Source organism: Lepisma saccharinum, chromosome 12, assembly GCF_977018435.1.
Source record: "Lepisma saccharinum chromosome 12, izLepSacc3.1, whole genome shotgun sequence".
Lineage (NCBI taxonomy): Eukaryota > Metazoa > Arthropoda > Insecta > Zygentoma > Lepismatidae > Lepisma > Lepisma saccharinum.
The window spans coordinates 370932-393826 of NC_139240.1; positions in this window are offsets into that span (position 1 = coordinate 370932).

Sequence of the window (22895 nt, forward strand, 5' to 3'; positions counted from 1 at the left end):
ATACTTGATTTTTCCAGATATACTCTTTCAATGCTAGTACTTGTTTGAAACTCATTTTCTACACAGACCTAGCCAGAGATGATTTTCTTTAAAGTGTTGAATTATTGTGCTTTTCGGAGCTTGAAAATCCATTTTATTATGACATTTCCACTACAGGAATAAAACTTGATTTTTCGAGAATATCACGTTCAATGTTAGTACTCGTTTGAGACTCATTTTCCCTACAGACCAAGCCAGAGATGATTTTCATTAAAATGTTAAATTATTAAGCTTTTCAGAGCCTGAAAAACGTTTTAATTCTGACATTTGGACTATAAGATGAATACTTGATTATTCGAGATATACGCTTTCAACGAAGGAACTCGTTGAAACTCATTTTCCCTACAGACCAAGCCAGAGATGATTTTCATTAAACGGTTAAATTATTAAGCTTTTCAGAGCCAGAAAAACGTTTTAATTCTGACATAACGACTATTGGATCAAATCTTGATTTTTTGAGAAAATCCCGTTCAATGCTAGTACTCGTTTGAAACTCATATTCTCCACGGACCAACCCAGAGATGACTTTCTTTAAAATGTTGAATTATTATCAAAAATTGGTTTTTCGACATATTAACGTTAAATGCATGATCTGGTTTTTAACTCTTTTTCTCTACAGACAATTCACATCGCAAAATCCTACAACGGCCAACTCGTTGTGTTGGAAATTGCTCCGCTCAGAATAGAGATAAAAATAACGACTTATCATTTAATTCCCTGATCTCCCGACAGATGGCACTTCTCACTATTTTCGAAAAATTTCGTTGTAATCACGCCATCTGCAGCTCGGAATTTACAGGAAGTGAAGGTAGTGTGTGGGCATCTGCGTGAGCACAGAACAGTTGCGTCTTGTGCTTGGTATCGGCAATACACGTAATTCAAGCGCTCCACTGCAAAATGTCTCTCGGGATACGTAGTTTGGACTTTGTCGTCTTCAGAAACTAGTGAGGAATTGCCGAGTTTTGTTGAACATTATCCAAGAGTATTCAATGTAAAGATAGACGTAGCTACGTTTGGAACATGGTGCCAGTTGCGAATTGAAGCATAGGAAGGAACGTGGCATTTGACGATTTGTATGCAACAGTGATATGGAAAATGGGAGAGTGAGGTACTTCGGTTTTCTTACCACAAGGCAAGTACACCCAAGAGTGAAGGAAGTCGTCCCCTGTCAGAACCTATAAGTTGCGACGCATAAAACGAAGGTAGGAAAGTGAAATTGTAGTTTTAGTGGATTAGAGTGTGAGTCAAAAAATGCCGATTTTAACTCTACAAGAAACTTCCCGATTTTCGTAACATTTACTTTCAAAGTGCAAAAAAAAATTAAAAAAGAACTATTTTTTTACCGGACAAGTTCTGTTTTACGTCCTACACAAATGTATATGCGATTGCTAGAGAAACGACAGGGTTGAATACTCTCTCTTTTCATACAGTCTTTGGAAAAAAGCTGAAGTTTCTTGTCAAACGGGGTCTGGTTCAAATGACTCCTTTTCGCTCTCCTGTTCCTACTTTAAACAAACAACAAAATACTTCGTAACTAAACGATTGCTGTTCAAAACACGGAATTTTTACACAATTTACAAAATATGACAACGCCAATAGACATGTTCATCATTTTTCCCTTTCAGCGTTTCTCGATTTTATCTGAATTCGTTTCCTCATGAAAATTGCCATGAGGAAATTATAGATATGACATTAAGTGTGAATTGGTTTCTTCAAACTGGTAGCAAATTTTAACATGAGCTACCTGGAGAAGAGGTAGCGTGCTTGATTCTTACGAGGGAGGGCGTAGGTTCGATTCTCCACCTAGGCAGGATTTTTTTTAAGGAGTATATCGTTGGGTGTAAAGTGCTAAGAAGTTAACATTGGTCTCTGTATTTCACGAGAGGAAATAGTAAGATAAAGTTATTTCGATGATAGGAGGAAGTCACATGCCACTTGGAATGCGGAGAATCAAGTTACATAGAGCTAAGTCTGTAATGGTGGTTAAGAATATTGCAAAGCTAGTGCGGAACGTTTGTTATATCTGATACTCGTACTTTCTGTTCAAAGAAGACAAACATTTTAGATACAAAGCAGTGAGCAATTAACGATCATTATGAGGTTTTGAATTTTTTGTTTGTCACTCACTATATAAATACTTATTAGTAGTTTCTTATCGAATCGGCCTTCGTCGCAATAACAATTTATTTATGTTAATTAGCGATTTACTATTAGTTTTAGACGCATGGTAAGATGGTGGTGAGGGGATTGACAACAGTCATTACGAAGGAAAGGTCATAAAATTACCAATCTTAGCAATTTGAACTCATTAAACGCTCTCCTTCGTTACAGTACTGCACTACATCACTACTTAACATAACTGTATATCTTTTTTTAGTATATCGAAATCAAATAATCAATATTTTAGGTGTCAGTGAAGAACAAACAATAACATAACTTAAATAACATTACATTTTACATCCTGAATACATATATGTGATTTGTGAATTAATCATGATGTGTGTGTTAACACAACCTATGAACAATAAATAAAAAGGAAAGTTTTAACTTTAAGTCCTGGAAATCTCCAACTTCTAAGGGGAAATATGCGCAGAAGGGACGTCCCTCAAGTATGCATCGGATTCATTTTTTAAATATTCTAATATCAACGGTATCTGTTCAGCAAACAAAAAAAAGAAAAGAAAAGAAAGAGGAGAGGGTGGGATTTGAACCCGCGACCTTTCACGCTTAATGAAAAATAAGGAAAGCAACGCCTAACCAACTACTCTACGTTAACTTCATGACGTTATACACTTAGAAACATGTTGACGTTTATGAAGACTCCCACCTTCACGTGTTTCAAGCACATTTTCTCGACAAGTAGCGTAAAATATATGTTTTTGAGAACTGTTCTATATTATGCAAGGTATTTTAAATAAAATGTCGCATAAACTCCTCACAAATTTGCTTCTTTCTGCACAAACTTGATGGCGATTTTCTCCAGGTGGAGAAAAACTCTATTCAGTGTTTCAAACCCCCCAAATTTCAAGTCGAGCAAGCAGAATCGTAAATATCCTTCAAGGTTATTTTTCCAATTTATTATTTCTGTTTGATTGTGTATTATAATAGCGGTTTATAGTTTCTAAGTTCATGCAAAGTGTTAAATTGAAAACCTATCACCGCAGCGTTTTTCGTCTAGTGGAAGGACCTACTCAAAGTTGGCTACTCTCACCTGGAGCCGAAGTGCAATGTTGCTAAGTTTACGATTTCGGGACTTAGAATTCTTTCGGGGCACGAGGCAAGTACACCCAAGAGTAAAGAAAGTCGTCTCCTGTCAGAACCTATAAGTTGCGACCAATAAAACGTAGGTAGGAAAGTGAAATTGTAGTTTTAGTGGATTAGAGTGTGAGTCAAAAAATGCCGATTTTAACTCTACAAGAAACTTCCAGATTTTCGTAACGTTTGCTTTCAAAGTCCAAAAAAAAAGGAAAAAAAACTATTTTAGTTACCGGACAAGTTCTGTTTTACGTCCTACATATATGTATATGCGATTGCTAGAGAAACGACAGGGTTGAATACTGTAATTGATTGATACCAAAGGCGTAACTTTAGTGCAGCACGTAAAAAAATTAAAGGTGTGTCACGTGTTTGTCAGGAACCTAATACAGTTTGAACAAATGGATGAAAGTTTAAAAATGATGATCTTAATCAGTGCACTGTTTGATAATTGCCGTACTTTAGCTTGTTCGTTATTTTGCGGAAAGACTTGCAGCATTTTTTTTTTGAACACGTCGAAAATAGTTACCCTAACTAATCACGAAGACGTCATCAAACGAAGCAGTTTCACCTTCCCACCTCCCCTCTTTCTGGGATCTTTTTCAATTTGCGGGCAAATATGGCAAAATAGTTAAATTACATGGTTTTGGAATGAGTATCTTGTAGGGTACCTTGTACAAAATTGTTGTGAAATTGACGCGATTTCTTGGTATGGTTTTTTGTAGTTTATAAGCCTATGATAATGAAGACTGTGTTTTAAAATTGCTTCTAGTCAACGTCGAAAGGGGCGTAATTTGTTGCTTGATTGGGGTTACCGCGAACAACGTGGCAATAACTTCCACCCCAATTAAATTTTGTAAGTTCGACCAAGGTGCTTAAAGCCTTTGAGGAAGCATATAAAATCATGCCCAGTCACATCTTTGAAAATAAAAAGCACCTTGCAAACTTGAACGTTACACAAGCCAAAGATGATTTTCATAAAAATGTTGAATTATTATGTTTGAGCCTGAAAAGCGTTTTAATTCTGACAATTGGACTATAAGATGAATACTTGATTTTTCTAGATATACGCTTTCAATTAAGGTACTTGTTTGAAACTCATTTTCTCTACAGACCAAGGCAGAGATGATTTTCATTAAAATGTTGAATTATTATGCTTTCCAGAGCTTGAGATTCGTTTTAATTCAGACATTTGAACTATAGTATGAATACTTGATTTCTCGAGATATACGGTTTGAATGCTAGTACTCGTTTGAAACTCATTTTCTATACAGACCTAGCCAGAGATGATTTTCTTTAAAATGTTGAATTATTAAGCTTTTGAGAGCCTGAAAAGCGTTCTAATTATGACATTTTGACTATAGGATGAAAACTAGATTTTTCGAGAAATTCGAGTTCAATGCTAATTCTCACTTCAGACTCATTTTCTATACAGACCAAGCCAGAGATGATTTTCTTTAAAATGTTGAATTATTATGTTTTCAGAGCCTGAGATTCGTTTTAATTCAGACATTTGGACTATAGTATGAATACTTGATTTTTCCAGATATACTCTTTCAATGCTAGTACTTGTTTGAAACTCATTTTCTATACAGACCTAGCCAGAGATGATTTTCTTTAAAGTGTTGAATTATTGTGCTTTTCGGAGCTTGAAAATCCATTTTATTATGACATTTCCACTACAGGAATAAAACTTGATTTTTCGAGAATATCACGTTCAATGTTAGTACTCGTTTGAGATTCATTTTCCCTACACCAAGCCAGAGATGATTTTCATTAAAATGTTAAATTATTAAGCTTTTCAGAGCCTGAAAAACGTTTATTCTGACATTTGGACTATAAGATGAATACTTCATTATTCGAGATATACGCTTTCAACGAAGGTACTCGTTGAAACTCATTTTCCCTACAGACCAAGCCAGAGATGATTTTCATTAAATGGTTAAATTATTAAGCTTTTCAGAGCCAGAAAAACGTTTTAATTCTGACATAACGACTATAGGATCAAAACTTGATTTTTTGAGAAAATCCCGTTCAATGCTAGTACTCGTTTGAAACTCATATTCTCCACGGACCAACCCAGAGATGACTTTCTTTAAAATGTTGAATTATTATCAAAAATTGGTTTTTCGACATATTAACGTTAAATGCATGATCTGGTTTTTAACTCTTTTTCTCTACAGACAATTCACATCGCAAAATCCTACAACGGCCAACTCGTTGTGTTGGAAATTGCTCCGCTCAGAATAGAGATAAAAATAACGACTTATCATTTAATTCCCTGATCTCCCGACAGATGGCACTTCTCACTATTTTCGAAAAATTTCGTTGTAATCACGCCATCTGCAGCTCGGAATTTACAGGAAGTGAAGGTAGTGTGTGGGCATCTGCGTGAGCACAGAACAGTTGCGTCTTGTGCTTGGTATCGGCAATACACGTAATTCAAGCGCTCCACTGCAAAATGTCTCTCGGGATACGTAGTTTGGACTTTGTCGTCTTCAGAAACTAGTGAGGAATTGCCGAGTTTTGTTGAACATTATCCAAGAGTATTCAATGTAAAGATAGACGTAGCTACGTTTGGAACATGGTGCCAGTTGCGAATTGAAGCATAGGAAGGAACGTGGCATTTGACGATTTGTATGCAACAGTGATATGGAAAATGGGAGAGTGAGGTACTTCGGTTTTCTTACCACAAGGCAAGTACACCCAAGAGTGAAGGAAGTCGTCCCCTGTCAGAACCTATAAGTTGCGACGCATAAAACGAAGGTAGGAAAGTGAAATTGTAGTTTTAGTGGATTAGAGTGTGAGTCAAAAAATGCCGATTTTAACTCTACAAGAAACTTCCCGATTTTCGTAACATTTACTTTCAAAGTGCAAAAAAAAATTAAAAAAGAACTATTTTTTTACCGGACAAGTTCTGTTTTACGTCCTACACAAATGTATATGCGATTGCTAGAGAAACGACAGGGTTGAATACTCTCTCTTTTCATACAGTCTTTGGAAAAAAGCTGAAGTTTCTTGTCAAACGGGGTCTGGTTCAAATGACTCCTTTTCGCTCTCCTGTTCCTACTTTAAACAAACAACAAAATACTTCGTAACTAAACGATTGCTGTTGAAAACACGGAATTTTTACACAATTTACAAAATATGACAAAACGCCAATAGACATGTTCATCATTTTTCCCTTTCAGCGTTTCTCGATTTTATCTGAATTCGTTTCCTCGTGAAAATTGCCATGAGGAAATTATAGATATGACATTAAGTGTGAATTGGTTTCTTCAAACTGGTAGCAAATTTTAACATGAGCTACCTGGACTAGAGGTAGCGTGCTTGATTCTTACGAGGGAGGGCGTAGGTTCGATTCTCCACCTAGGCAGGATTTTTTTCAGGAGTATATCGTTGGGTGTAAAGTGCTAAGAAGTTAACATTGGTCTCTGTATTTCACGAGAGGAAATAGTAAGATAAAGTTATTTCGATGATAGGAGGAAGTCACATGCCACTTGGAATGCGGAGAATCAAGTTACATAGAGCTAAGTCTGTAATGGTGGTTAAGAATATTGCAAAGCTAGTGCGGAAAGTTTGTTATATCTGATACTCGTACTTTCTGTTCAAAGAAGACAAACATTTTAGATACAAAGCAGTGAGCAATTAACGATCATTATGAGGTTTTGAATTTTTTGTTTGTCACTCACTATATAAATACTTATTAGTAGTTTCTTATCGAATCGGCCTTCGTCGCAATAACAATTTATTTATGTTAATTAGCGATTTACTATTAGTTTTAGACGCATGGTAAGATGGTGGTGAGGGGATTGACAACAGTCATTACGAAGGAAAGGTCATAAAATTACCAATCTTAGCAATTTGAACTCATTAAACGCTCTCCTTCGTTACAGTACTGCACTACATCACTACTTAACATAACTGTATATCTTTTTTTAGTATATCGAAATCAAATAATCAATATTTTAGGTGTCAGTGAAGAACAAACAATAACATAACTTAAATAACATTACATTTTACATCCTGAATACATATATGTGATTTGTGAATTAATCATGATGTGTGTGTTAACACAACATATGAACAATAAATAAAAAGGAAAGTTTTAACTTTAAGTCCTGGAAATCTCCAACTTCTAAGGGGAAATATGCGCAGAAGGGACGTCCCTCAAGTATGCATCGGATTCATTTTTTAAATATTCTAATATCAACGGTATCTGTTCAGCAAACAAAAAAAAGAAAAGAAAAGAAAGAGGAGAGGGTGGGATTTGAACCCGCGACCTTTCACGCTTAATGAAAAATAAGGAAAGCAACGCCTAACCAACAACTCTACGTTACCTTCATGACGTTATACACTTAGAAACATGTTGACGTTTATGAAGACTCCCACGTTCCTGTGTTTCAAGCACATTTTCTCGACAAGTAGCGTAAAATATATGTTTTTGAGAACTGTTCTATATTATGCAAGGTATTTTAAATAAAATGTCGCATAAACTCCTCACAAATTTGCTTCTTTCTGCACAAACTTGATGGCGATTTTCTCCAGGTGGAGAAAAACTCTATTCAGTGTTTCAAACCCCCCAAATTTCAAGTCGAGCAAGCAGAATCGTAAATTTCCTTTAAGGTTATTTTTCCAATTTATTATTTCTGTTTGATTGTGTATTATAATAGCGGTTTATAGTTTCTAAGTTCATGCAAAGTGTTAAATTGAAAACCTATCACCGCAGCGTTTTTCGTCTAGTGGAAGGACCTACTCAAAGTTGGCTACTCTCACCTGGAGCCGAAGTGCAATGTTGCTAAGTTTACGATTTCGGGACTTAGAATTCTTTCGGGGCACGAGGCAAGTACACCCAAGAGTAAAGGAAGTCGTCCCCTGTCAGAACCTATAAGTTGCGACCAATAAAACGAAGGTAGGAAAGTGAAATTGTAGTTTTAGTGGATTAGAGTGTGAGTCAAAAAATGCCGATCTTAACTCTACAAGAAACTTCCAGATTTTCGTAACGTTTGCTTTCAAAGTGCAAAAAAAAAGGAAAAAAAACTATTTTAGTTACCGGACAAGTTCTGTTTTACGTCCTACATATATGTATATGCGATTGCTAGAGAAACGACAGGGTTGAATACTGTAATTGATTGATACCAAAGGCGTAACTTTAGTGCAGCACGTAAAAAAATTAAAGGTGTGTCACGTGTTTGTCAGGAACCTAATACAGTTTGAACAAATGGATGAAAGTTTAAAAATGATGATCTTAATCAGTGCACTGTTTGATAATTGCCGTACTTTAGCGTGTTCGTTATTTTGCGGAAAGACTTGCAGCATTTTTTTTTTGAACACGTCGAAAATAGTTACCCTAACTAATCACGAAGACGTCATCAAACGAAGCAGTTTCACCTTCCCACCTCCCCTCTTTCTGGGATCTTTTTCAATTTGCGGGCAAATATGGCAAAATAGTTAAATTACATGGTTTTGGAATGAGTATCTTGTAGGGTACCTTGTACAAAATTGTTGTGAAATTGACGCGATTTCTTGGTATGGTTTTTTGTAGTTTATAAGCCTATGATAATGAAGACTGTGTTTTAAAATTGCTTCTAGTCAACGTCGAAAGGGGCGTAATTTGTTGCTTGATTGGGGTTACCGCGAACAACGTGGCAATAACTTCCACCCCAATTAAATTTTGTAAGTTCGACCAAGGTGCTTAAAGCCTTTGAGGAAGCATATAAAATCAAGCCCAGTCACATCTTTGAAAATAAAAAGCACCTTGCAAACTTGAACGTTACACAAGCCAAAGATGATTTTCATAAAAATGTTGAATTATTATGTTTGAGCCTGAAAAGCGTTTTAATTCTGACAATTGGACTATAAGATGAATACTTGATTTTTCTAGATATACGCTTTCAATTAAGGTACTTGTTTGAAACTCATTTTCTCTACAGACCAAGGCAGAGATGATTTTCATTAAAATGTTGAATTATTATGCTTTCCAGAGCTTGAGATTCGTTTTAATTCAGACATTTGAACTATAGTATGAATACTTGATTTCTCGAGATATACGGTTTGAATGCTAGTACTCGTTTGAAACTCATTTTCTATACAGACCTAGCCAGAGATGATTTTCTTTAAAATGTTGAATTATTAAGCTTTTGAGAGCCTGAAAAGCGTTCTAATTATGACATTTTGACTATAGGATGAAAACTAGATTTTTCGAGAAATTCGAGTTCAATGCTAATTCTCACTTCAGACTCATTTTCTATACAGACCAAGCCAGAGATGATTTTCATTAAAACGTTAAATTATTAAGCTTTTCAGATCCTGAAAACGTTTTAATTCTGACATTTGGACTATAAGATGAATACTTGATTATTCGAGATATACGCTTTCAACGAAGGAACTCGTTGAAACTCATTTTCCCTACAGACCAAGCCAGAGATGATTTTCATTAAACGGTTAAATTATTAAGCTTTTCAGAGCCAGAAAAACGTTTTAATTCTGACATAACGACTATAGGATCAAAACTTGATTTTTTGAGAAAATCCCGTTCAATGCTAGTACTCGTTTGAAACTCATATTCTCCACGGACCAACCCAGAGATGACTTTCTTTAAAATGTTGAATTATTATCAAAAATTGGTTTTTCGACATATTAACGTTAAATGCATGATCTGGTTTTTAACTCTTTTTCTCTACAGACAATTCACATCGCAAAATCCTACAACGGCCAACTCGTTGTGTTGGAAATTGCTCCGCTCAGAATAGAGATAAAAATAACGACTTATCATTTAATTCCCTGATCTCCCGACAGATGGCACTTCTCACTATTTTCGATAAGTTTCGTTGTAATCACGCCATCTGCAGCTCGGAATTTACAGGAAGTGAAGGTAGTGTGTGGGCATCTGCGTGAGCACAGAACAGTTGCGTCTTGTGCTTGGTATCGGCAATACACGTAATTCAAGCGCTCCACTGCAAAATGTCTCTCGGGATACGTAGTTTGGACTTTGTCGTCTTCAGAAACTAGTGAGGAATTGCCGAGTTTTGTTGAACATTATCCAAGAGTATTCAATGTAAAGATAGACGTAGCTACGTTTGGAACATGGTGCCAGTTGCGAATTGAAGCATAGGAAGGAACGTGGCATTTGACGATTTGTATGCAACAGTGATATGGAAAATGGGAGGGTGAGGTACTTCGGTTTTCTTACCACAAGGCAAGTACACCCAAGAGTGAAGGAAGTCGTCCCCTGTCAGAACCTATAAGTTGCGACGCATAAAACGAAGGTAGGAAAGTGAAATTGTAGTTTTAGTGGATTAGAGTGTGAGTCAAAAAATGCCGATTTTAACTCTACAAGAAACTTCCCGATTTTCGTAACATTTACTTTCAAAGTGCAAAAAAAAATTAAAAAAGAACTATTTTTTTACCGGACAAGTTCTGTTTTACGTCCTACACAAATGTATATGCGATTGCTAGAGAAACGACAGGGTTGAATACTCTCTCTTTTCATACAGTCTTTGGAAAAAAGTTGAAGTTTCTTGTCAAACGGGGTCTGGTTCAAATGACTCCTTTTCGCTCTCCTGTTCCTACTTTAAACAAACAACAAAATACTTCGTAACTAAACGATTGCTGTTGAAAACACGGAATTTTTACACAATTTACAAAATATGACAAAACGCCAATAGACATGTTCATCATTTTTCCCTTTCAGCGTTTCTCGATTTTATCTGAATTCGTTTCCTCATGAAAATTGCCATGAGGAAATTATAGATATGACATTAAGTGTGAATTGGTTTCTTCAAACTGGTAGCAAATTTTAACATGAGCTACCTGGAGAAGAGGTAGCGTGCTTGATTCTTACGAGGGAGTGCGTAGGTTCGATTCTCCACCTAGGCAGGATTTTTTTCAGGAGTATATCGTTGGGTGTAAAGTGCTAAGAAGTTAACATTGGTCTCTGTATTTCACGAGAGGAAATAGTAAGATAAAGTTATTTCGATGATAGGAGGAAGTCACATGCCACTTGGAATGCGGAGAATCAAGTTACATAGAGCTAAGTCTGTAATGGTGGTTAAGAATATTGCAAAGCTAGTGCGGAAAGTTTGTTATATCTGATACTCGTACTTTCTGTTCAAAGAAGACAAACATTTTAGATACAAAGCAGTGAGCAATTAACGATCATTATGAGGTTTTGAATTTTTTGTTTGTCACTCACTATATAAATACTTATTAGTAGTTTCTTATCGAATCGGCCTTCGTCGCAATAACAATTTATTTATGTTAATTAGCGATTTACTATTAGTTTTAGACGCATGGTAAGATGGTGGTGAGGGGATTGACAACAGTCATTACGAAGGAAAGGTCATAAAATTACCAATCTTAGCAATTTGAACTCATTAAACGCTCTCCTTCGTTACAGTACTGCACTACATCACTACTTAACATAACTGTATATCTTTTTTTAGTATATCGAAATCAAATAATCAATATTTTAGGTGTCAGTGAAGAACAAACAATAACATAACTTAAATAACATTACATTTTACATCCTGAATACATATATGTGATTTGTGAATTAATCATGATGTGTGTGTTAACACAACATATGAACAATAAATAAAAAGGAAAGTTTTAACTTTAAGTCCTGGAAATCTCCAACTTCTAAGGGGAAATATGCGCAGAAGGGACGTCCCTCAAGTATGCATCGGATTCATTTTTTAAATATTCTAATATCAACGGTATCTGTTCAGCAAACAAAAAAAAGAAAAGAAAAGAAAGAGAAGAGGGTGGGATTTGAACCCGCGACCTTTCACGCTTAATGAAAAATAAGGAAAGCAACGCCTAACCAACTACTGTACGTTAACTTCATGACGTTATACACTTAGAAACATGTTGACGTTTATGAAGACTCCCACCTTCCTGTGTTTCAAGCACATTTTCTCGACAAGTAGCGTAAAATATATGTTTTTGAGAACTGTTCTATATTATGCAAGGTATTTTAAATAAAATGTCGCATAAACTCCTCACAAATTTGCTTCTTTCTGCACAAACTTGATGGCGATTTTCTCCAGGTGGAGAAAAACTCTATTCAGTGTTTCAAACCCCCCAAATTTCAAGTCGAGCAAGCAGAATCGTAAATTTCCTTTAAGGTTATTTTTCCAATTTATTATTTCTGTTTGATTGTGTATTATAATAGCGGTTTATAGTTTCTAAGTTCATGCAAAGTGTTAAATTGAAAACCTATCACCGCAGCGTTTTTCGTCTAGTGGAAGGACCTACTCAAAGTTGGCTACTCTCACCTGGAGCCGAAGTGCAATGTTGCTAAGTTTACGATTTCGGGACTTAGAATTCTTTCGGGGCACGAGGCAAGTACACCCAAGAGTAAAGGAAGTCGTCCCCTGTCAGAACCTATAAGTTGCGACCAATAAAACGAAGGTAGGAAAGTGAAATTGTAGTTTTAGTGGATTAGAGTGTGAGTCAAAAAATGCCGATCTTAACTCTACAAGAAACTTCCAGATTTTCGTAACGTTTGCTTTCAAAGTGCAAAAAAAAAGGAAAAAAAACTATTTTAGTTACCGGACAAGTTCTGTTTTACGTGCTACATATATGTATATGCGATTGCTAGAGAAACGACAGGGTTGAATACTGTAATTGATTGATACCAAAGGCGTAACTTTAGTGCAGCACGTAAAAAAATTAAAGGTGTGTCACGTGTTTGTCAGGAACCTAATACAGTTTGAACAAATGGATGAAAGTTTAAAAATGATGATCTTAATCAGTGCACTGTTTGATAATTGCCGTACTTTAGCGTGTTCGTTATTTTGCGGAAAGACTTGCAGCATTTTTTTTTTGAACACGTCGAAAATAGTTACCCTAACTAATCACGAAGACGTCATCAAACGAAGCAGTTTCACCTTCCCACCTCCCCTCTTTCTGGGATCTTTTTCAATTTGGGGGCAAATATGGCAAAATAGTTAAATTACATGGTTTTGGAATGAGTATCTTGTAGGGTACCTTGTAAAAAATTGTTGTGAAATTGACGCGATTTCTTGGTATGGTTTTTTGTAGTTTATAAGCCTATGATAATGAAGACTGTGTTTTAAAATTGCTTCTAGTCAACGTCGAAAGGGGCGTAATTTGTTGCTTGATTGGGGTTACCGCGAACAACGTGGCAATAACTTCCACCCCAATTAAATTTTGTAAGTTCGACCAAGGTGCTTAAAGCCTTTGAGGAAGCATATAAAATCAAGCCCAGTCACATCTTTGAAAATAAAAAGCACCTTGCAAACTTGAACGTTACACAAGCCAAAGATGATTTTCATAAAAATGTTGAATTATTATGTTTGAGCCTGAAAAGCGTTTTAATTCTGACAATTGGACTATAAGATGAATACTTGATTTTTCTAGATATACGCTTTCAATTAAGGTACTTGTTTGAAACTCATTTTCTCTACAGACCAAGGCAGAGATGATTTTCATTAAAATGTTGAATTATTATGCTTTCCAGAGCTTGAGATTCGTTTTAATTCAGACATTTGAACTATAGTATGAATACTTGATTTCTCGAGATATACGGTTTGAATGCTAGTACTCGTTTGAAACTCATTTTCTATACAGACCTAGCCAGAGATGATTTTCTTTAAAATGTTGAATTATTAAGCTTTTGAGAGCCTGAAAAGCGTTCTAATTATGACATTTTGACTATAGGATGAAAACTAGATTTTTCGAGAAATTCGAGTTCAATGCTAATTCTCACTTCAGACTCATTTTCTATACAGACCAAGCCAGAGATGATTTTCTTTAAAATGTTGAATTATTATGTTTTCAGAGCCTGAGATTCGTTTTAATTCAGACATTTGGACTATAGTATGAATACTTGATTTTTCCAGATATACTCTTTCAATGCTAGTACTTGTTTGAAACTCATTTTCTATACAGACCTAGCCAGAGATGATTTTCTTTAAAGTGTTGAATTATTGTGCTTTTCGGAGCTTGAAAATCCATTTTATTATGACATTTCCACTACAGGAATAAAACTTGATTTTTCGAGAATATCACGTTCAATGTTAGTACTCGTTTGAGACTCATTTTCCCTACAGACCAAGCCAGAGATGATTTTCATTAAAACGTTAAATTATTAAGCTTTTCAGAGCCAGAAAAACGTTTTAATTCTGACATAACGACTATAGGATCAAAACTTGATTTTTTGAGAAAATCCCGTTCAATGCTAGTACTCGTTTGAAACTCATATTCTCCACGGACCAACCCAGAGATGACTTTCTTTAAAATGTTGAATTATTATCAAAAATTGGTTTTTCGACATATTAACGTTAAATGCATGATCTGGTTTTTAACTCTTTTTCTCTACAGACAATTCACATCGCAAAATCCTACAACGGCCAACTCGTTGTGTTGGAAATTGCTCCGCTCAGAATAGAGATAAAAATAACGACTTATCATTTAATTCCCTGATCTCCCGACAGATGGCACTTCTCACTATTTTCGATAAGTTTCGTTGTAATCACGCCATCTGCAGCTCGGAATTTACAGGAAGTGAAGGTAGTGTGTGGGCATCTGCGTGAGCACAGAACAGTTGCGTCTTGTGCTTGGTATCGGCAATACACGTAATTCAAGCGCTCCACTGCAAAATGTCTCTCGGGATACGTAGTTTGGACTTTGTCGTCTTCAGAAACTAGTGAGGAATTGCCGAGTTTTGTTGAACATTATCCAAGAGTATTCAATGTAAAGATAGACGTAGCTACGTTTGGAACATGGTGCCAGTTGCGAATTGAAGCATAGGAAGGAACGTGGCATTTGACGATTTGTATGCAACAGTGATATGGAAAATGGGAGGGTGAGGTACTTCGGTTTTCTTACCACAAAGCAAGTACACCCAAGAGTGAAGGAAGTCGTCCCCTGTCAGAACCTATAAGTTGCGACGCATAAAACGAAGGTAGGAAAGTGAAATTGTAGTTTTAGTGGATTAGAGTGTGAGTCAAAAAATGCCGATTTTAACTCTACAAGAAACTTCCCGATTTTCGTAACATTTACTTTCAAAGTGCAAAAAAAAATTAAAAAAGAACTATTTTTTTACCGGACAAGTTCTGTTTTACGTCCTACACAAATGTATATGCGATTGCTAGAGAAACGACAGGGTTGAATACTCTCTCTTTTCATACAGTCTTTGGAAAAAAGTTGAAGTTTCTTGTCAAACGGGGTCTGGTTCAAATGACTCCTTTTCGCTCTCCTGTTCCTACTTTAAACAAACAACAAAATACTTCGTAACTAAACGATTGCTGTTGAAAACACGGAATTTTTACACAATTTACAAAATATGACAAAACGCCAATAGACATGTTCATCATTTTTCCCTTTCAGCGTTTCTCGATTTTATCTGAATTCGTTTCCTCATGAAAATTGCCATGAGGAAATTATAGATATGACATTAAGTGTGAATTGGTTTCTTCAAACTGGTAGCAAATTTTAACATGAGCTACCTGGAGAAGAGGTAGCGTGCTTGATTCTTACGAGGGAGTGCGTAGGTTCGATTCTCCACCTAGGCAGGATTTTTTTCAGGAGTATATCGTTGGGTGTAAAGTGCTAAGAAGTTAACATTGGTCTCTGTATTTCACGAGAGGAAATAGTAAGATAAAGTTATTTCGATGATAGGAGGAAGTCACATGCCACTTGGAATGCGGAGAATCAAGTTACATAGAGCTAAGTCTGTAATGGTGGTTAAGAATATTGCAAAACTAGTGCGGAAAGTTTGTTATATCTGATACTCGTACTTTCTGTTCAAAGAAGACAAACATTTTAGATACAAAGCAGTGAGCAATTAACGATCATTATGAGGTTTTGAATTTTTTGTTTGTCACTCACTATATAAATACTTATTAGTAGTTTCTTATCGAATCGGCCTTCGTCGCAATAACAATTTATTTATGTTAATTAGCGATTTACTATTAGTTTTAGACGCATGGTAAGATGGTGGTGAGGGGATTGACAACAGTCATTACGAAGGAAAGGTCATAAAATTACCAATCTTAGCAATTTGAACTCATTAAACGCTTTCCTTCGTTACAGTACTGCACTACATCACTACTTAACATAACTGTATATCTTTTTTTAGTATATCGAAATCAAATAATCAATATTTTAGGTGTCAGTGAAGAACAAACAATAACATAACTTAAATAACATTACATTTTACATCCTGAATACATATATGTGATTTGTGAATTAATCATGATGTGTGTGTTAACACAACATATGAACAATAAATAAAAAGGAAAGTTTTAACTTTAAGTCCTGGAAATCTCCAACTTCTAAGGGGAAATATGCGCAGAAGGGACGTCCCTCAAGTATGCATCGGATTCATTTTTTAAATATTCTAATATCAACGGTATCTGTTCAGCAAACAAAAAAAAGAAAAGAAAAGAAAGAGGAGAGGGTGGGATTTGAACCCGCGACCTTTCACGCTTAATGAAAAATAAGGAAAGCAACGCCTAACCAACTACTCTACGTTAACTTCATGACGTTATACACTTAGAAACATGTTGACGTTTATGAAGACTCCCACCTTCCTGTGTTTCAAGCACATTTTCTCGACAAGTAGCGTAAAATATATGTTTTTGAGAACTGTTCTATATTATGCAAGGTATTTTAAATAAAATGTCGCATAAACTCCTCACAAATTTGCTTCTTTCTGCACAAACTTGATGGCGATTTTCTCCAGGTGGAGAAAAACTCTATTCAGTGTTTCAAACCCCCCAAATTTCAAGTCGAGCAAGCAGAATCGTAAATTTCCTTTAAGGTTATTTTTCCAATTTATTATTTCTGTTTGATTGTGTATTATAATAGCGGTTTATAGTTTCTAAGTTCATGCAAAGTGTTAAATTGAAAACCTATCACCGCAGCGTTTTTCGTCTAGTGGAAGGACCTACTCAAAGTTGGCTACTCTCACCTGGAGCCGAAGTGCAATGTTGCTAAGTTTACGATTTCGGGACTTAGAATTCTTTCGGGGCACGAGGCAAGTACACCCAAGAGTAAAGGAAGTCGTCCCCTGTCAGAACCTATAAGTTGCGACCAATAAAACGAAGGTAGGAAAGTGAAATTGTAGTTTTAGTGGATTAGAGTGTGAGTCAAAAAATGCCGATCTTAACTCTACAAGAAACTTCCAGATTTTCGTAACGTTTGCTTTCAAAGTGCAAAAAAAAAGGAAAAAAAACTATTTTAGTTACCGGACAAGTTCTGTTTTACGTCCTACATATATGTATATGCGATTGCTAGAGAAACGACAGGGTTGAATACTGTAATTGATTGATACCAAAGGCGTAACTTTAGTGCAGCACGTAAAAAAATTAAAGGTGTGTCACGTGTTTGTCAGGAACCTAATACAGTTTGAACAAATGGATGAAAGTTTAAAAATGATGATCTTAATCAGTGCACTGTTTGATAATTGCCGTACTTTAGCGTGTTCGTTATTTTGCGGAAAGACTTGCAGCATTTTTTTTTTGAACACGTCGAAAATAGTTACCCTAACTAATCACGAAGACGTCATCAAACGAAGCAGTTTCACCTTCCCACCTCCCCTCTTTCTGGGATCTTTTTCAATTTGCGGGCAAATATGGCAAAATAGTTAAATTACATGGTTTTGGAATGAGTATCTTGTAGGGTACCTTGTAAAAAATTGTTGTGAAATTGACGCGATTTCTTGGTATGGTTTTTTGTAGTTTATAAGCCTATGATAATGAAGACTGTGTTTTAAAATTGCTTCTAGTCAACGTCGAAAGGGGCGTAATTTGTTGCTTGATTGGGGTTACCGCGAACAACGTGGCAATAACTTCCACCCCAATTAAATTTTGTAAGTTCGACCAAGGTGCTTAAAGCCTTTGAGGAAGCATATAAAATCAAGCCCAGTCACATCTTTGAAAATAAAAAGCACCTTGCAAACTTGAACGTTACACAAGCCAAAGATGATTTTCATAAAAATGTTGAATTATTATGTTTGAGCCTGAAAAGCGTTTTAATTCTGACAATTGGACTATAAGATGAATACTTGATTTTTCTAGATATACGCTTTCAATTAAGGTACTTGTTTGAAACTCATTTTCTCTACAGACCAAGGCAGAGATGATTTTCATTAAAATGTTGAATTATTATGCTTTCCAGAGCTTGAGATTCGTTTTAATTCAGACATTTGAACTATAGTATGAATACTTGATTTCTCGAGATATACGGTTTGAATGCTAGTACTCGTTTGAAACTCATTTTCTATACAGACCTAGCCAGAGATGATTTTCTTTAAAATGTTGAATTATTAAGCTTTTGAGAGCCTGAAAAGCGTTCTAATTATGACATTTTGACTATAGGATGAAAACTAGATTTTTCGAGAAATTCGAGTTCAATGCTAATTCTCACTTCAGACTCATTTTCTATACAGACCAAGCCAGAGATGATTTTCTTTAAAATGTTGAATTATTATGTTTTCAGAGCCTGAGATTCGTTTTAATTCAGACATTTGGACTATAGTATGAATACTTGATTTTTCCAGATATACTCTTTCAATGCTAGTACTTGTTTGAAACTCATTTTCTATACAGACCTAGCCAGAGATGATTTTCTTTAAAGTGTTGAATTATTGTGCTTTTCGGAGCTTGAAAATCCATTTTATTATGACATTTCCACTACAGGAATAAAACTTGATTTTTCGAGAATATCACGTTCAATGTTAGTACTCGTTTGAGACTCATTTTCCCTACAGACCAAGCCAGAGATGATTTTCATTAAAACGTTAAATTATTAAGCTTTTCAGAGCCTGAAAAACGTTTTAATTCGGACATTTGGACTATAAGATGAATACTTGATTATTCGAGATATACGCTTTCAACGAAGGAACTCGTTGAAACTCATTTTCCCTACAGACCAAGCCAGAGATGATTTTCATTAAACGGTTAAATTATTAAGCTTTTCAGAGCCAGAAAAACGTTTTAATTCTGACATAACGACTATAGGATCAAAACTTGATTTTTTGAGAAAATCCCGTTCAATGCTAGTACTCGTTTGAAACTCATATTCTCCACGGACCAACCCAGAGATGACTTTCTTTAAAATGTTGAATTATTATCAAAAATTGGTTTTTCGACATATTAACGTTAAATGCATGATCTGGTTTTTAACTCTTTTTCTCTACAGACAATTCACATCGCAAAATCCTACAACGGCCAACTCGTTGTGTTGGAAATTGCTCCGCTCAGAATAGAGATAAAAATAACGACTTATCATTTAATTCCCTGATCTCCCGACAGATGGCACTTCTCACTATTTTCGAAAAATTTCGTTGTAATCACGCCATCTGCAGCTCGGAATTTACAGGAAGTGAAGGTAGTGTGTGGGCATCTGCGTGAGCACAGAACAGTTGCGTCTTGTGCTTGGTATCGGCAATACACGTAATTCAAGCGCTCCACTGCAAAATGTCTCTCGGGATACGTAGTTTGGACTTTGTCGTCTTCAGAAACTAGTGAGGAATTGCCGAGTTTTGTTGAACATTATCCAAGAGTATTCAATGTAAAGATAGACGTAGCTACGTTTGGAACATGGTGCCAGTTGCGAATTGAAGCATAGGAAGGAACGTGGCATTTGACGATTTGTATGCAACAGTGATATGGAAAATGGGAGAGTGAGGTACTTCGGTTTTCTTACCACAAGGCAAGTACACCCAAGAGTGAAGGAAGTCGTCCCCTGTCAGAACCTATAAGTTGCGACGCATAAAACGAAGGTAGGAAAGTGAAATTGTAGTTTTAGTGGATTAGAGTGTGAGTCAAAAAATGCCGATTTTAACTCTACAAGAAACTTCCCGATTTTCGTAACACTTACTTTCAAAGTGCAAAAAAAAATTAAAAAAGAACTATGTTTTTACCGGACAAGTTCTGTTTTACGTCCTACACAAATGTATATGCGATTGCTAGAGAAACGACAGGGTTGAATACTCTCTCTTTTCATACAGTCTTTGGAAAAAAGCTGAAGTTTCTTGTCAAACGGGGTCTGGTTCAAATGACTCCTTTTCGCTCTCCTGTTCCTACTTTAAACAAACAACAAAATACTTCGTAACTAAACGATTGCTGTTCAAAACACGGAATTTTTACACAATTTACAAAATATGACAAAACGCCAATAGACATGTTCATCATTTTTCCCTTTCAGCGTTTCTCGATTTTATCTGAATTCGTTTCCTCATGAAAATTGCCATGAGGAAATTATAGATATGACATTAAGTGTGAATAGGTTTCTTCAAACTGGTAGCAAATTTTAACATGAGCTACCTGGAGAAGAGGTAGCGTGCTTGATTCTTACGATTGAGGGCGTAGGTTCGATTCTCCACCTAGGCAGGATTTTTTTTAAGGAGTATATCGTTGGGTGTAAAGTGCTAAGAAGTTAACATTGGTCTCTGTATTTCACGAGAGGAAATAGTAAGATAAAGTTATTTCGATGATAGGAGGAAGTCACATGCCACTTGGAATGCGGAGAATCAAGTTACATAGAGCTAAGTCTGTAATGGTGGTTAAGAATATTGCAAAGCTAGTGCGGAACGTTTGTTATATCTGATACTCGTACTTTCTGTTCAAAGAAGACAAACATTTTAGATACAAAGCAGTGAGCAATTAACGATCATTATGAGGTTTTGAATTTTTTGTTTGTCACTCACTATATAAATACTTATTAGTAGTTTCTTATCGAATCGGCCTTCGTCGCAATAACAATTTATTTATGTTAATTAGCGATTTACTATTAGTTTTAGACGCATGGTAAGATGGTGGTGAGGGGATTGACAACAGTCATTACGAAGGAAAGGTCATAAAATTACCAATCTTAGCAATTTGAACTCATTAAACGCTTTCCTTCGTTACAGTACTGCACTACATCACTACTTAACATAACTGTATATCTTTTTTTAGTATATCGAAATCAAATAATCAATATTTTAGGTGTCAGTGAAGAACAAACAATAACATAACTTAAATAACATTACGTTTTACATCCTGAATACATATATGTGATTTGTGAATTAATCATGATGTGTGTGTTAACACAACATATGAACAATAAATAAAAAGGAAAGTTTTAACTTTAAGTCCTGGAAATCTCCAACTTCTAAGGGGAAATATGCGCAGAAGGGACGTCCCTCAAGTATGCATCGGATTCATTTTTTAAATATTCTAATATCAACGGTATCTGTTCAGCAAACAAAAAAAAGAAAAGAAAAGAAAGAGGAGAGGGTGGGATTTGAACCCGCGACCTTTCACGCTTAATGAAAAATAAGGAAAGCAACGCCTAACCAACTACTCTACGTTAACTTCATGACGTTATACACTTAGAAACATGTTGACGTTTATGAAGACTCCCACCTTCCTGTGTTTCAAGCACATTTTCTCGACAAGTAGCGTAAAATATATGTTTTTGAGAACTGTTCTATATTATGCAAGGTATTTTAAATAAAATGTCGCATAAACTCCTCACAAATTTGCTTCTTTCTGCACAAACTTGATGGCGATTTTCTCCAGGTGGAGAAAAACTCTATTCAGTGTTTCAAACCCCCCAAATTTCAAGTCGAGCAAGCAGAATCGTAAATTTCCTTTAAGGTTATTTTTCCAATTTATTATTTCTGTTTGATTGTGTATTATAATAGCGGTTTATAGTTTCTAAGTTCATGCAAAGTGTTAAATTGAAAACCTATCACCGCAGCGTTTTTCGTCTAGTGGAAGGACCTACTCAAAGTTGGCTACTCTCACCTGGAGCCGAAGTGCAATGTTGCTAAGTTTACGATTTCGGGACTTAGAATTCTTTCGGGGCACGAGGCAAGTACACCCAAGAGTAAAGGAAGTCGTCCCCTGTCAGAACCTATAAGTTGCGACCAATAAAACGAAGGTAGGAAAGTGAAATTGTAGTTTTAGTGGATTAGAGTGTGAGTCAAAAAATGCCGATCTTAACTCTACAAGAAACTTCCAGATTTTCGTAACGTTTGCTTTCAAAGTGCAAAAAAAAAGGAAAAAAAACTATTTTAGTTACCGGACAAGTTCTGTTTTACGTCCTACATATATGTATATGCGATTGCTAGAGAAACGACAGGGTTGAATACTGTAATTGATTGATACCAAAGGCGTAACTTTAGTGCAGCACGTAAAAAAATTAAAGGTGTGTCACGTGTTTGTCAGGAACCTAATACAGTTTGAACAAATGGATGAAAGTTTAAAAATGATGATCTTAATCAGTGCACTGTTTGATAATTGCCGTACTTTAGCGTGTTCGTTATTTTGCGGAAAGACTTGCAGCATTTTTTTTTTGAACACGTCGAAAATAGTTACCCCAACTAATCACGTAGACGTCATCAAACGAAGCAGTTTCACCTTCCCACCTCCCCTCTTTCTGGGATCTTTTTCAATTTGGGGGCAAATATGGCAAAATAGTTAAATTACATGGTTTTGGAATGAGTATCTTGTAGGGTACCTTGTACAAAATTGTTGTGAAATTGACGCGATTTCTTGGTATGGTTTTTTGTAGTTTATAAGCCTATGATAATGAAGACTGTGTTTTAAAATTGCTTCTAGTCAACGTCGAAAGGGGCG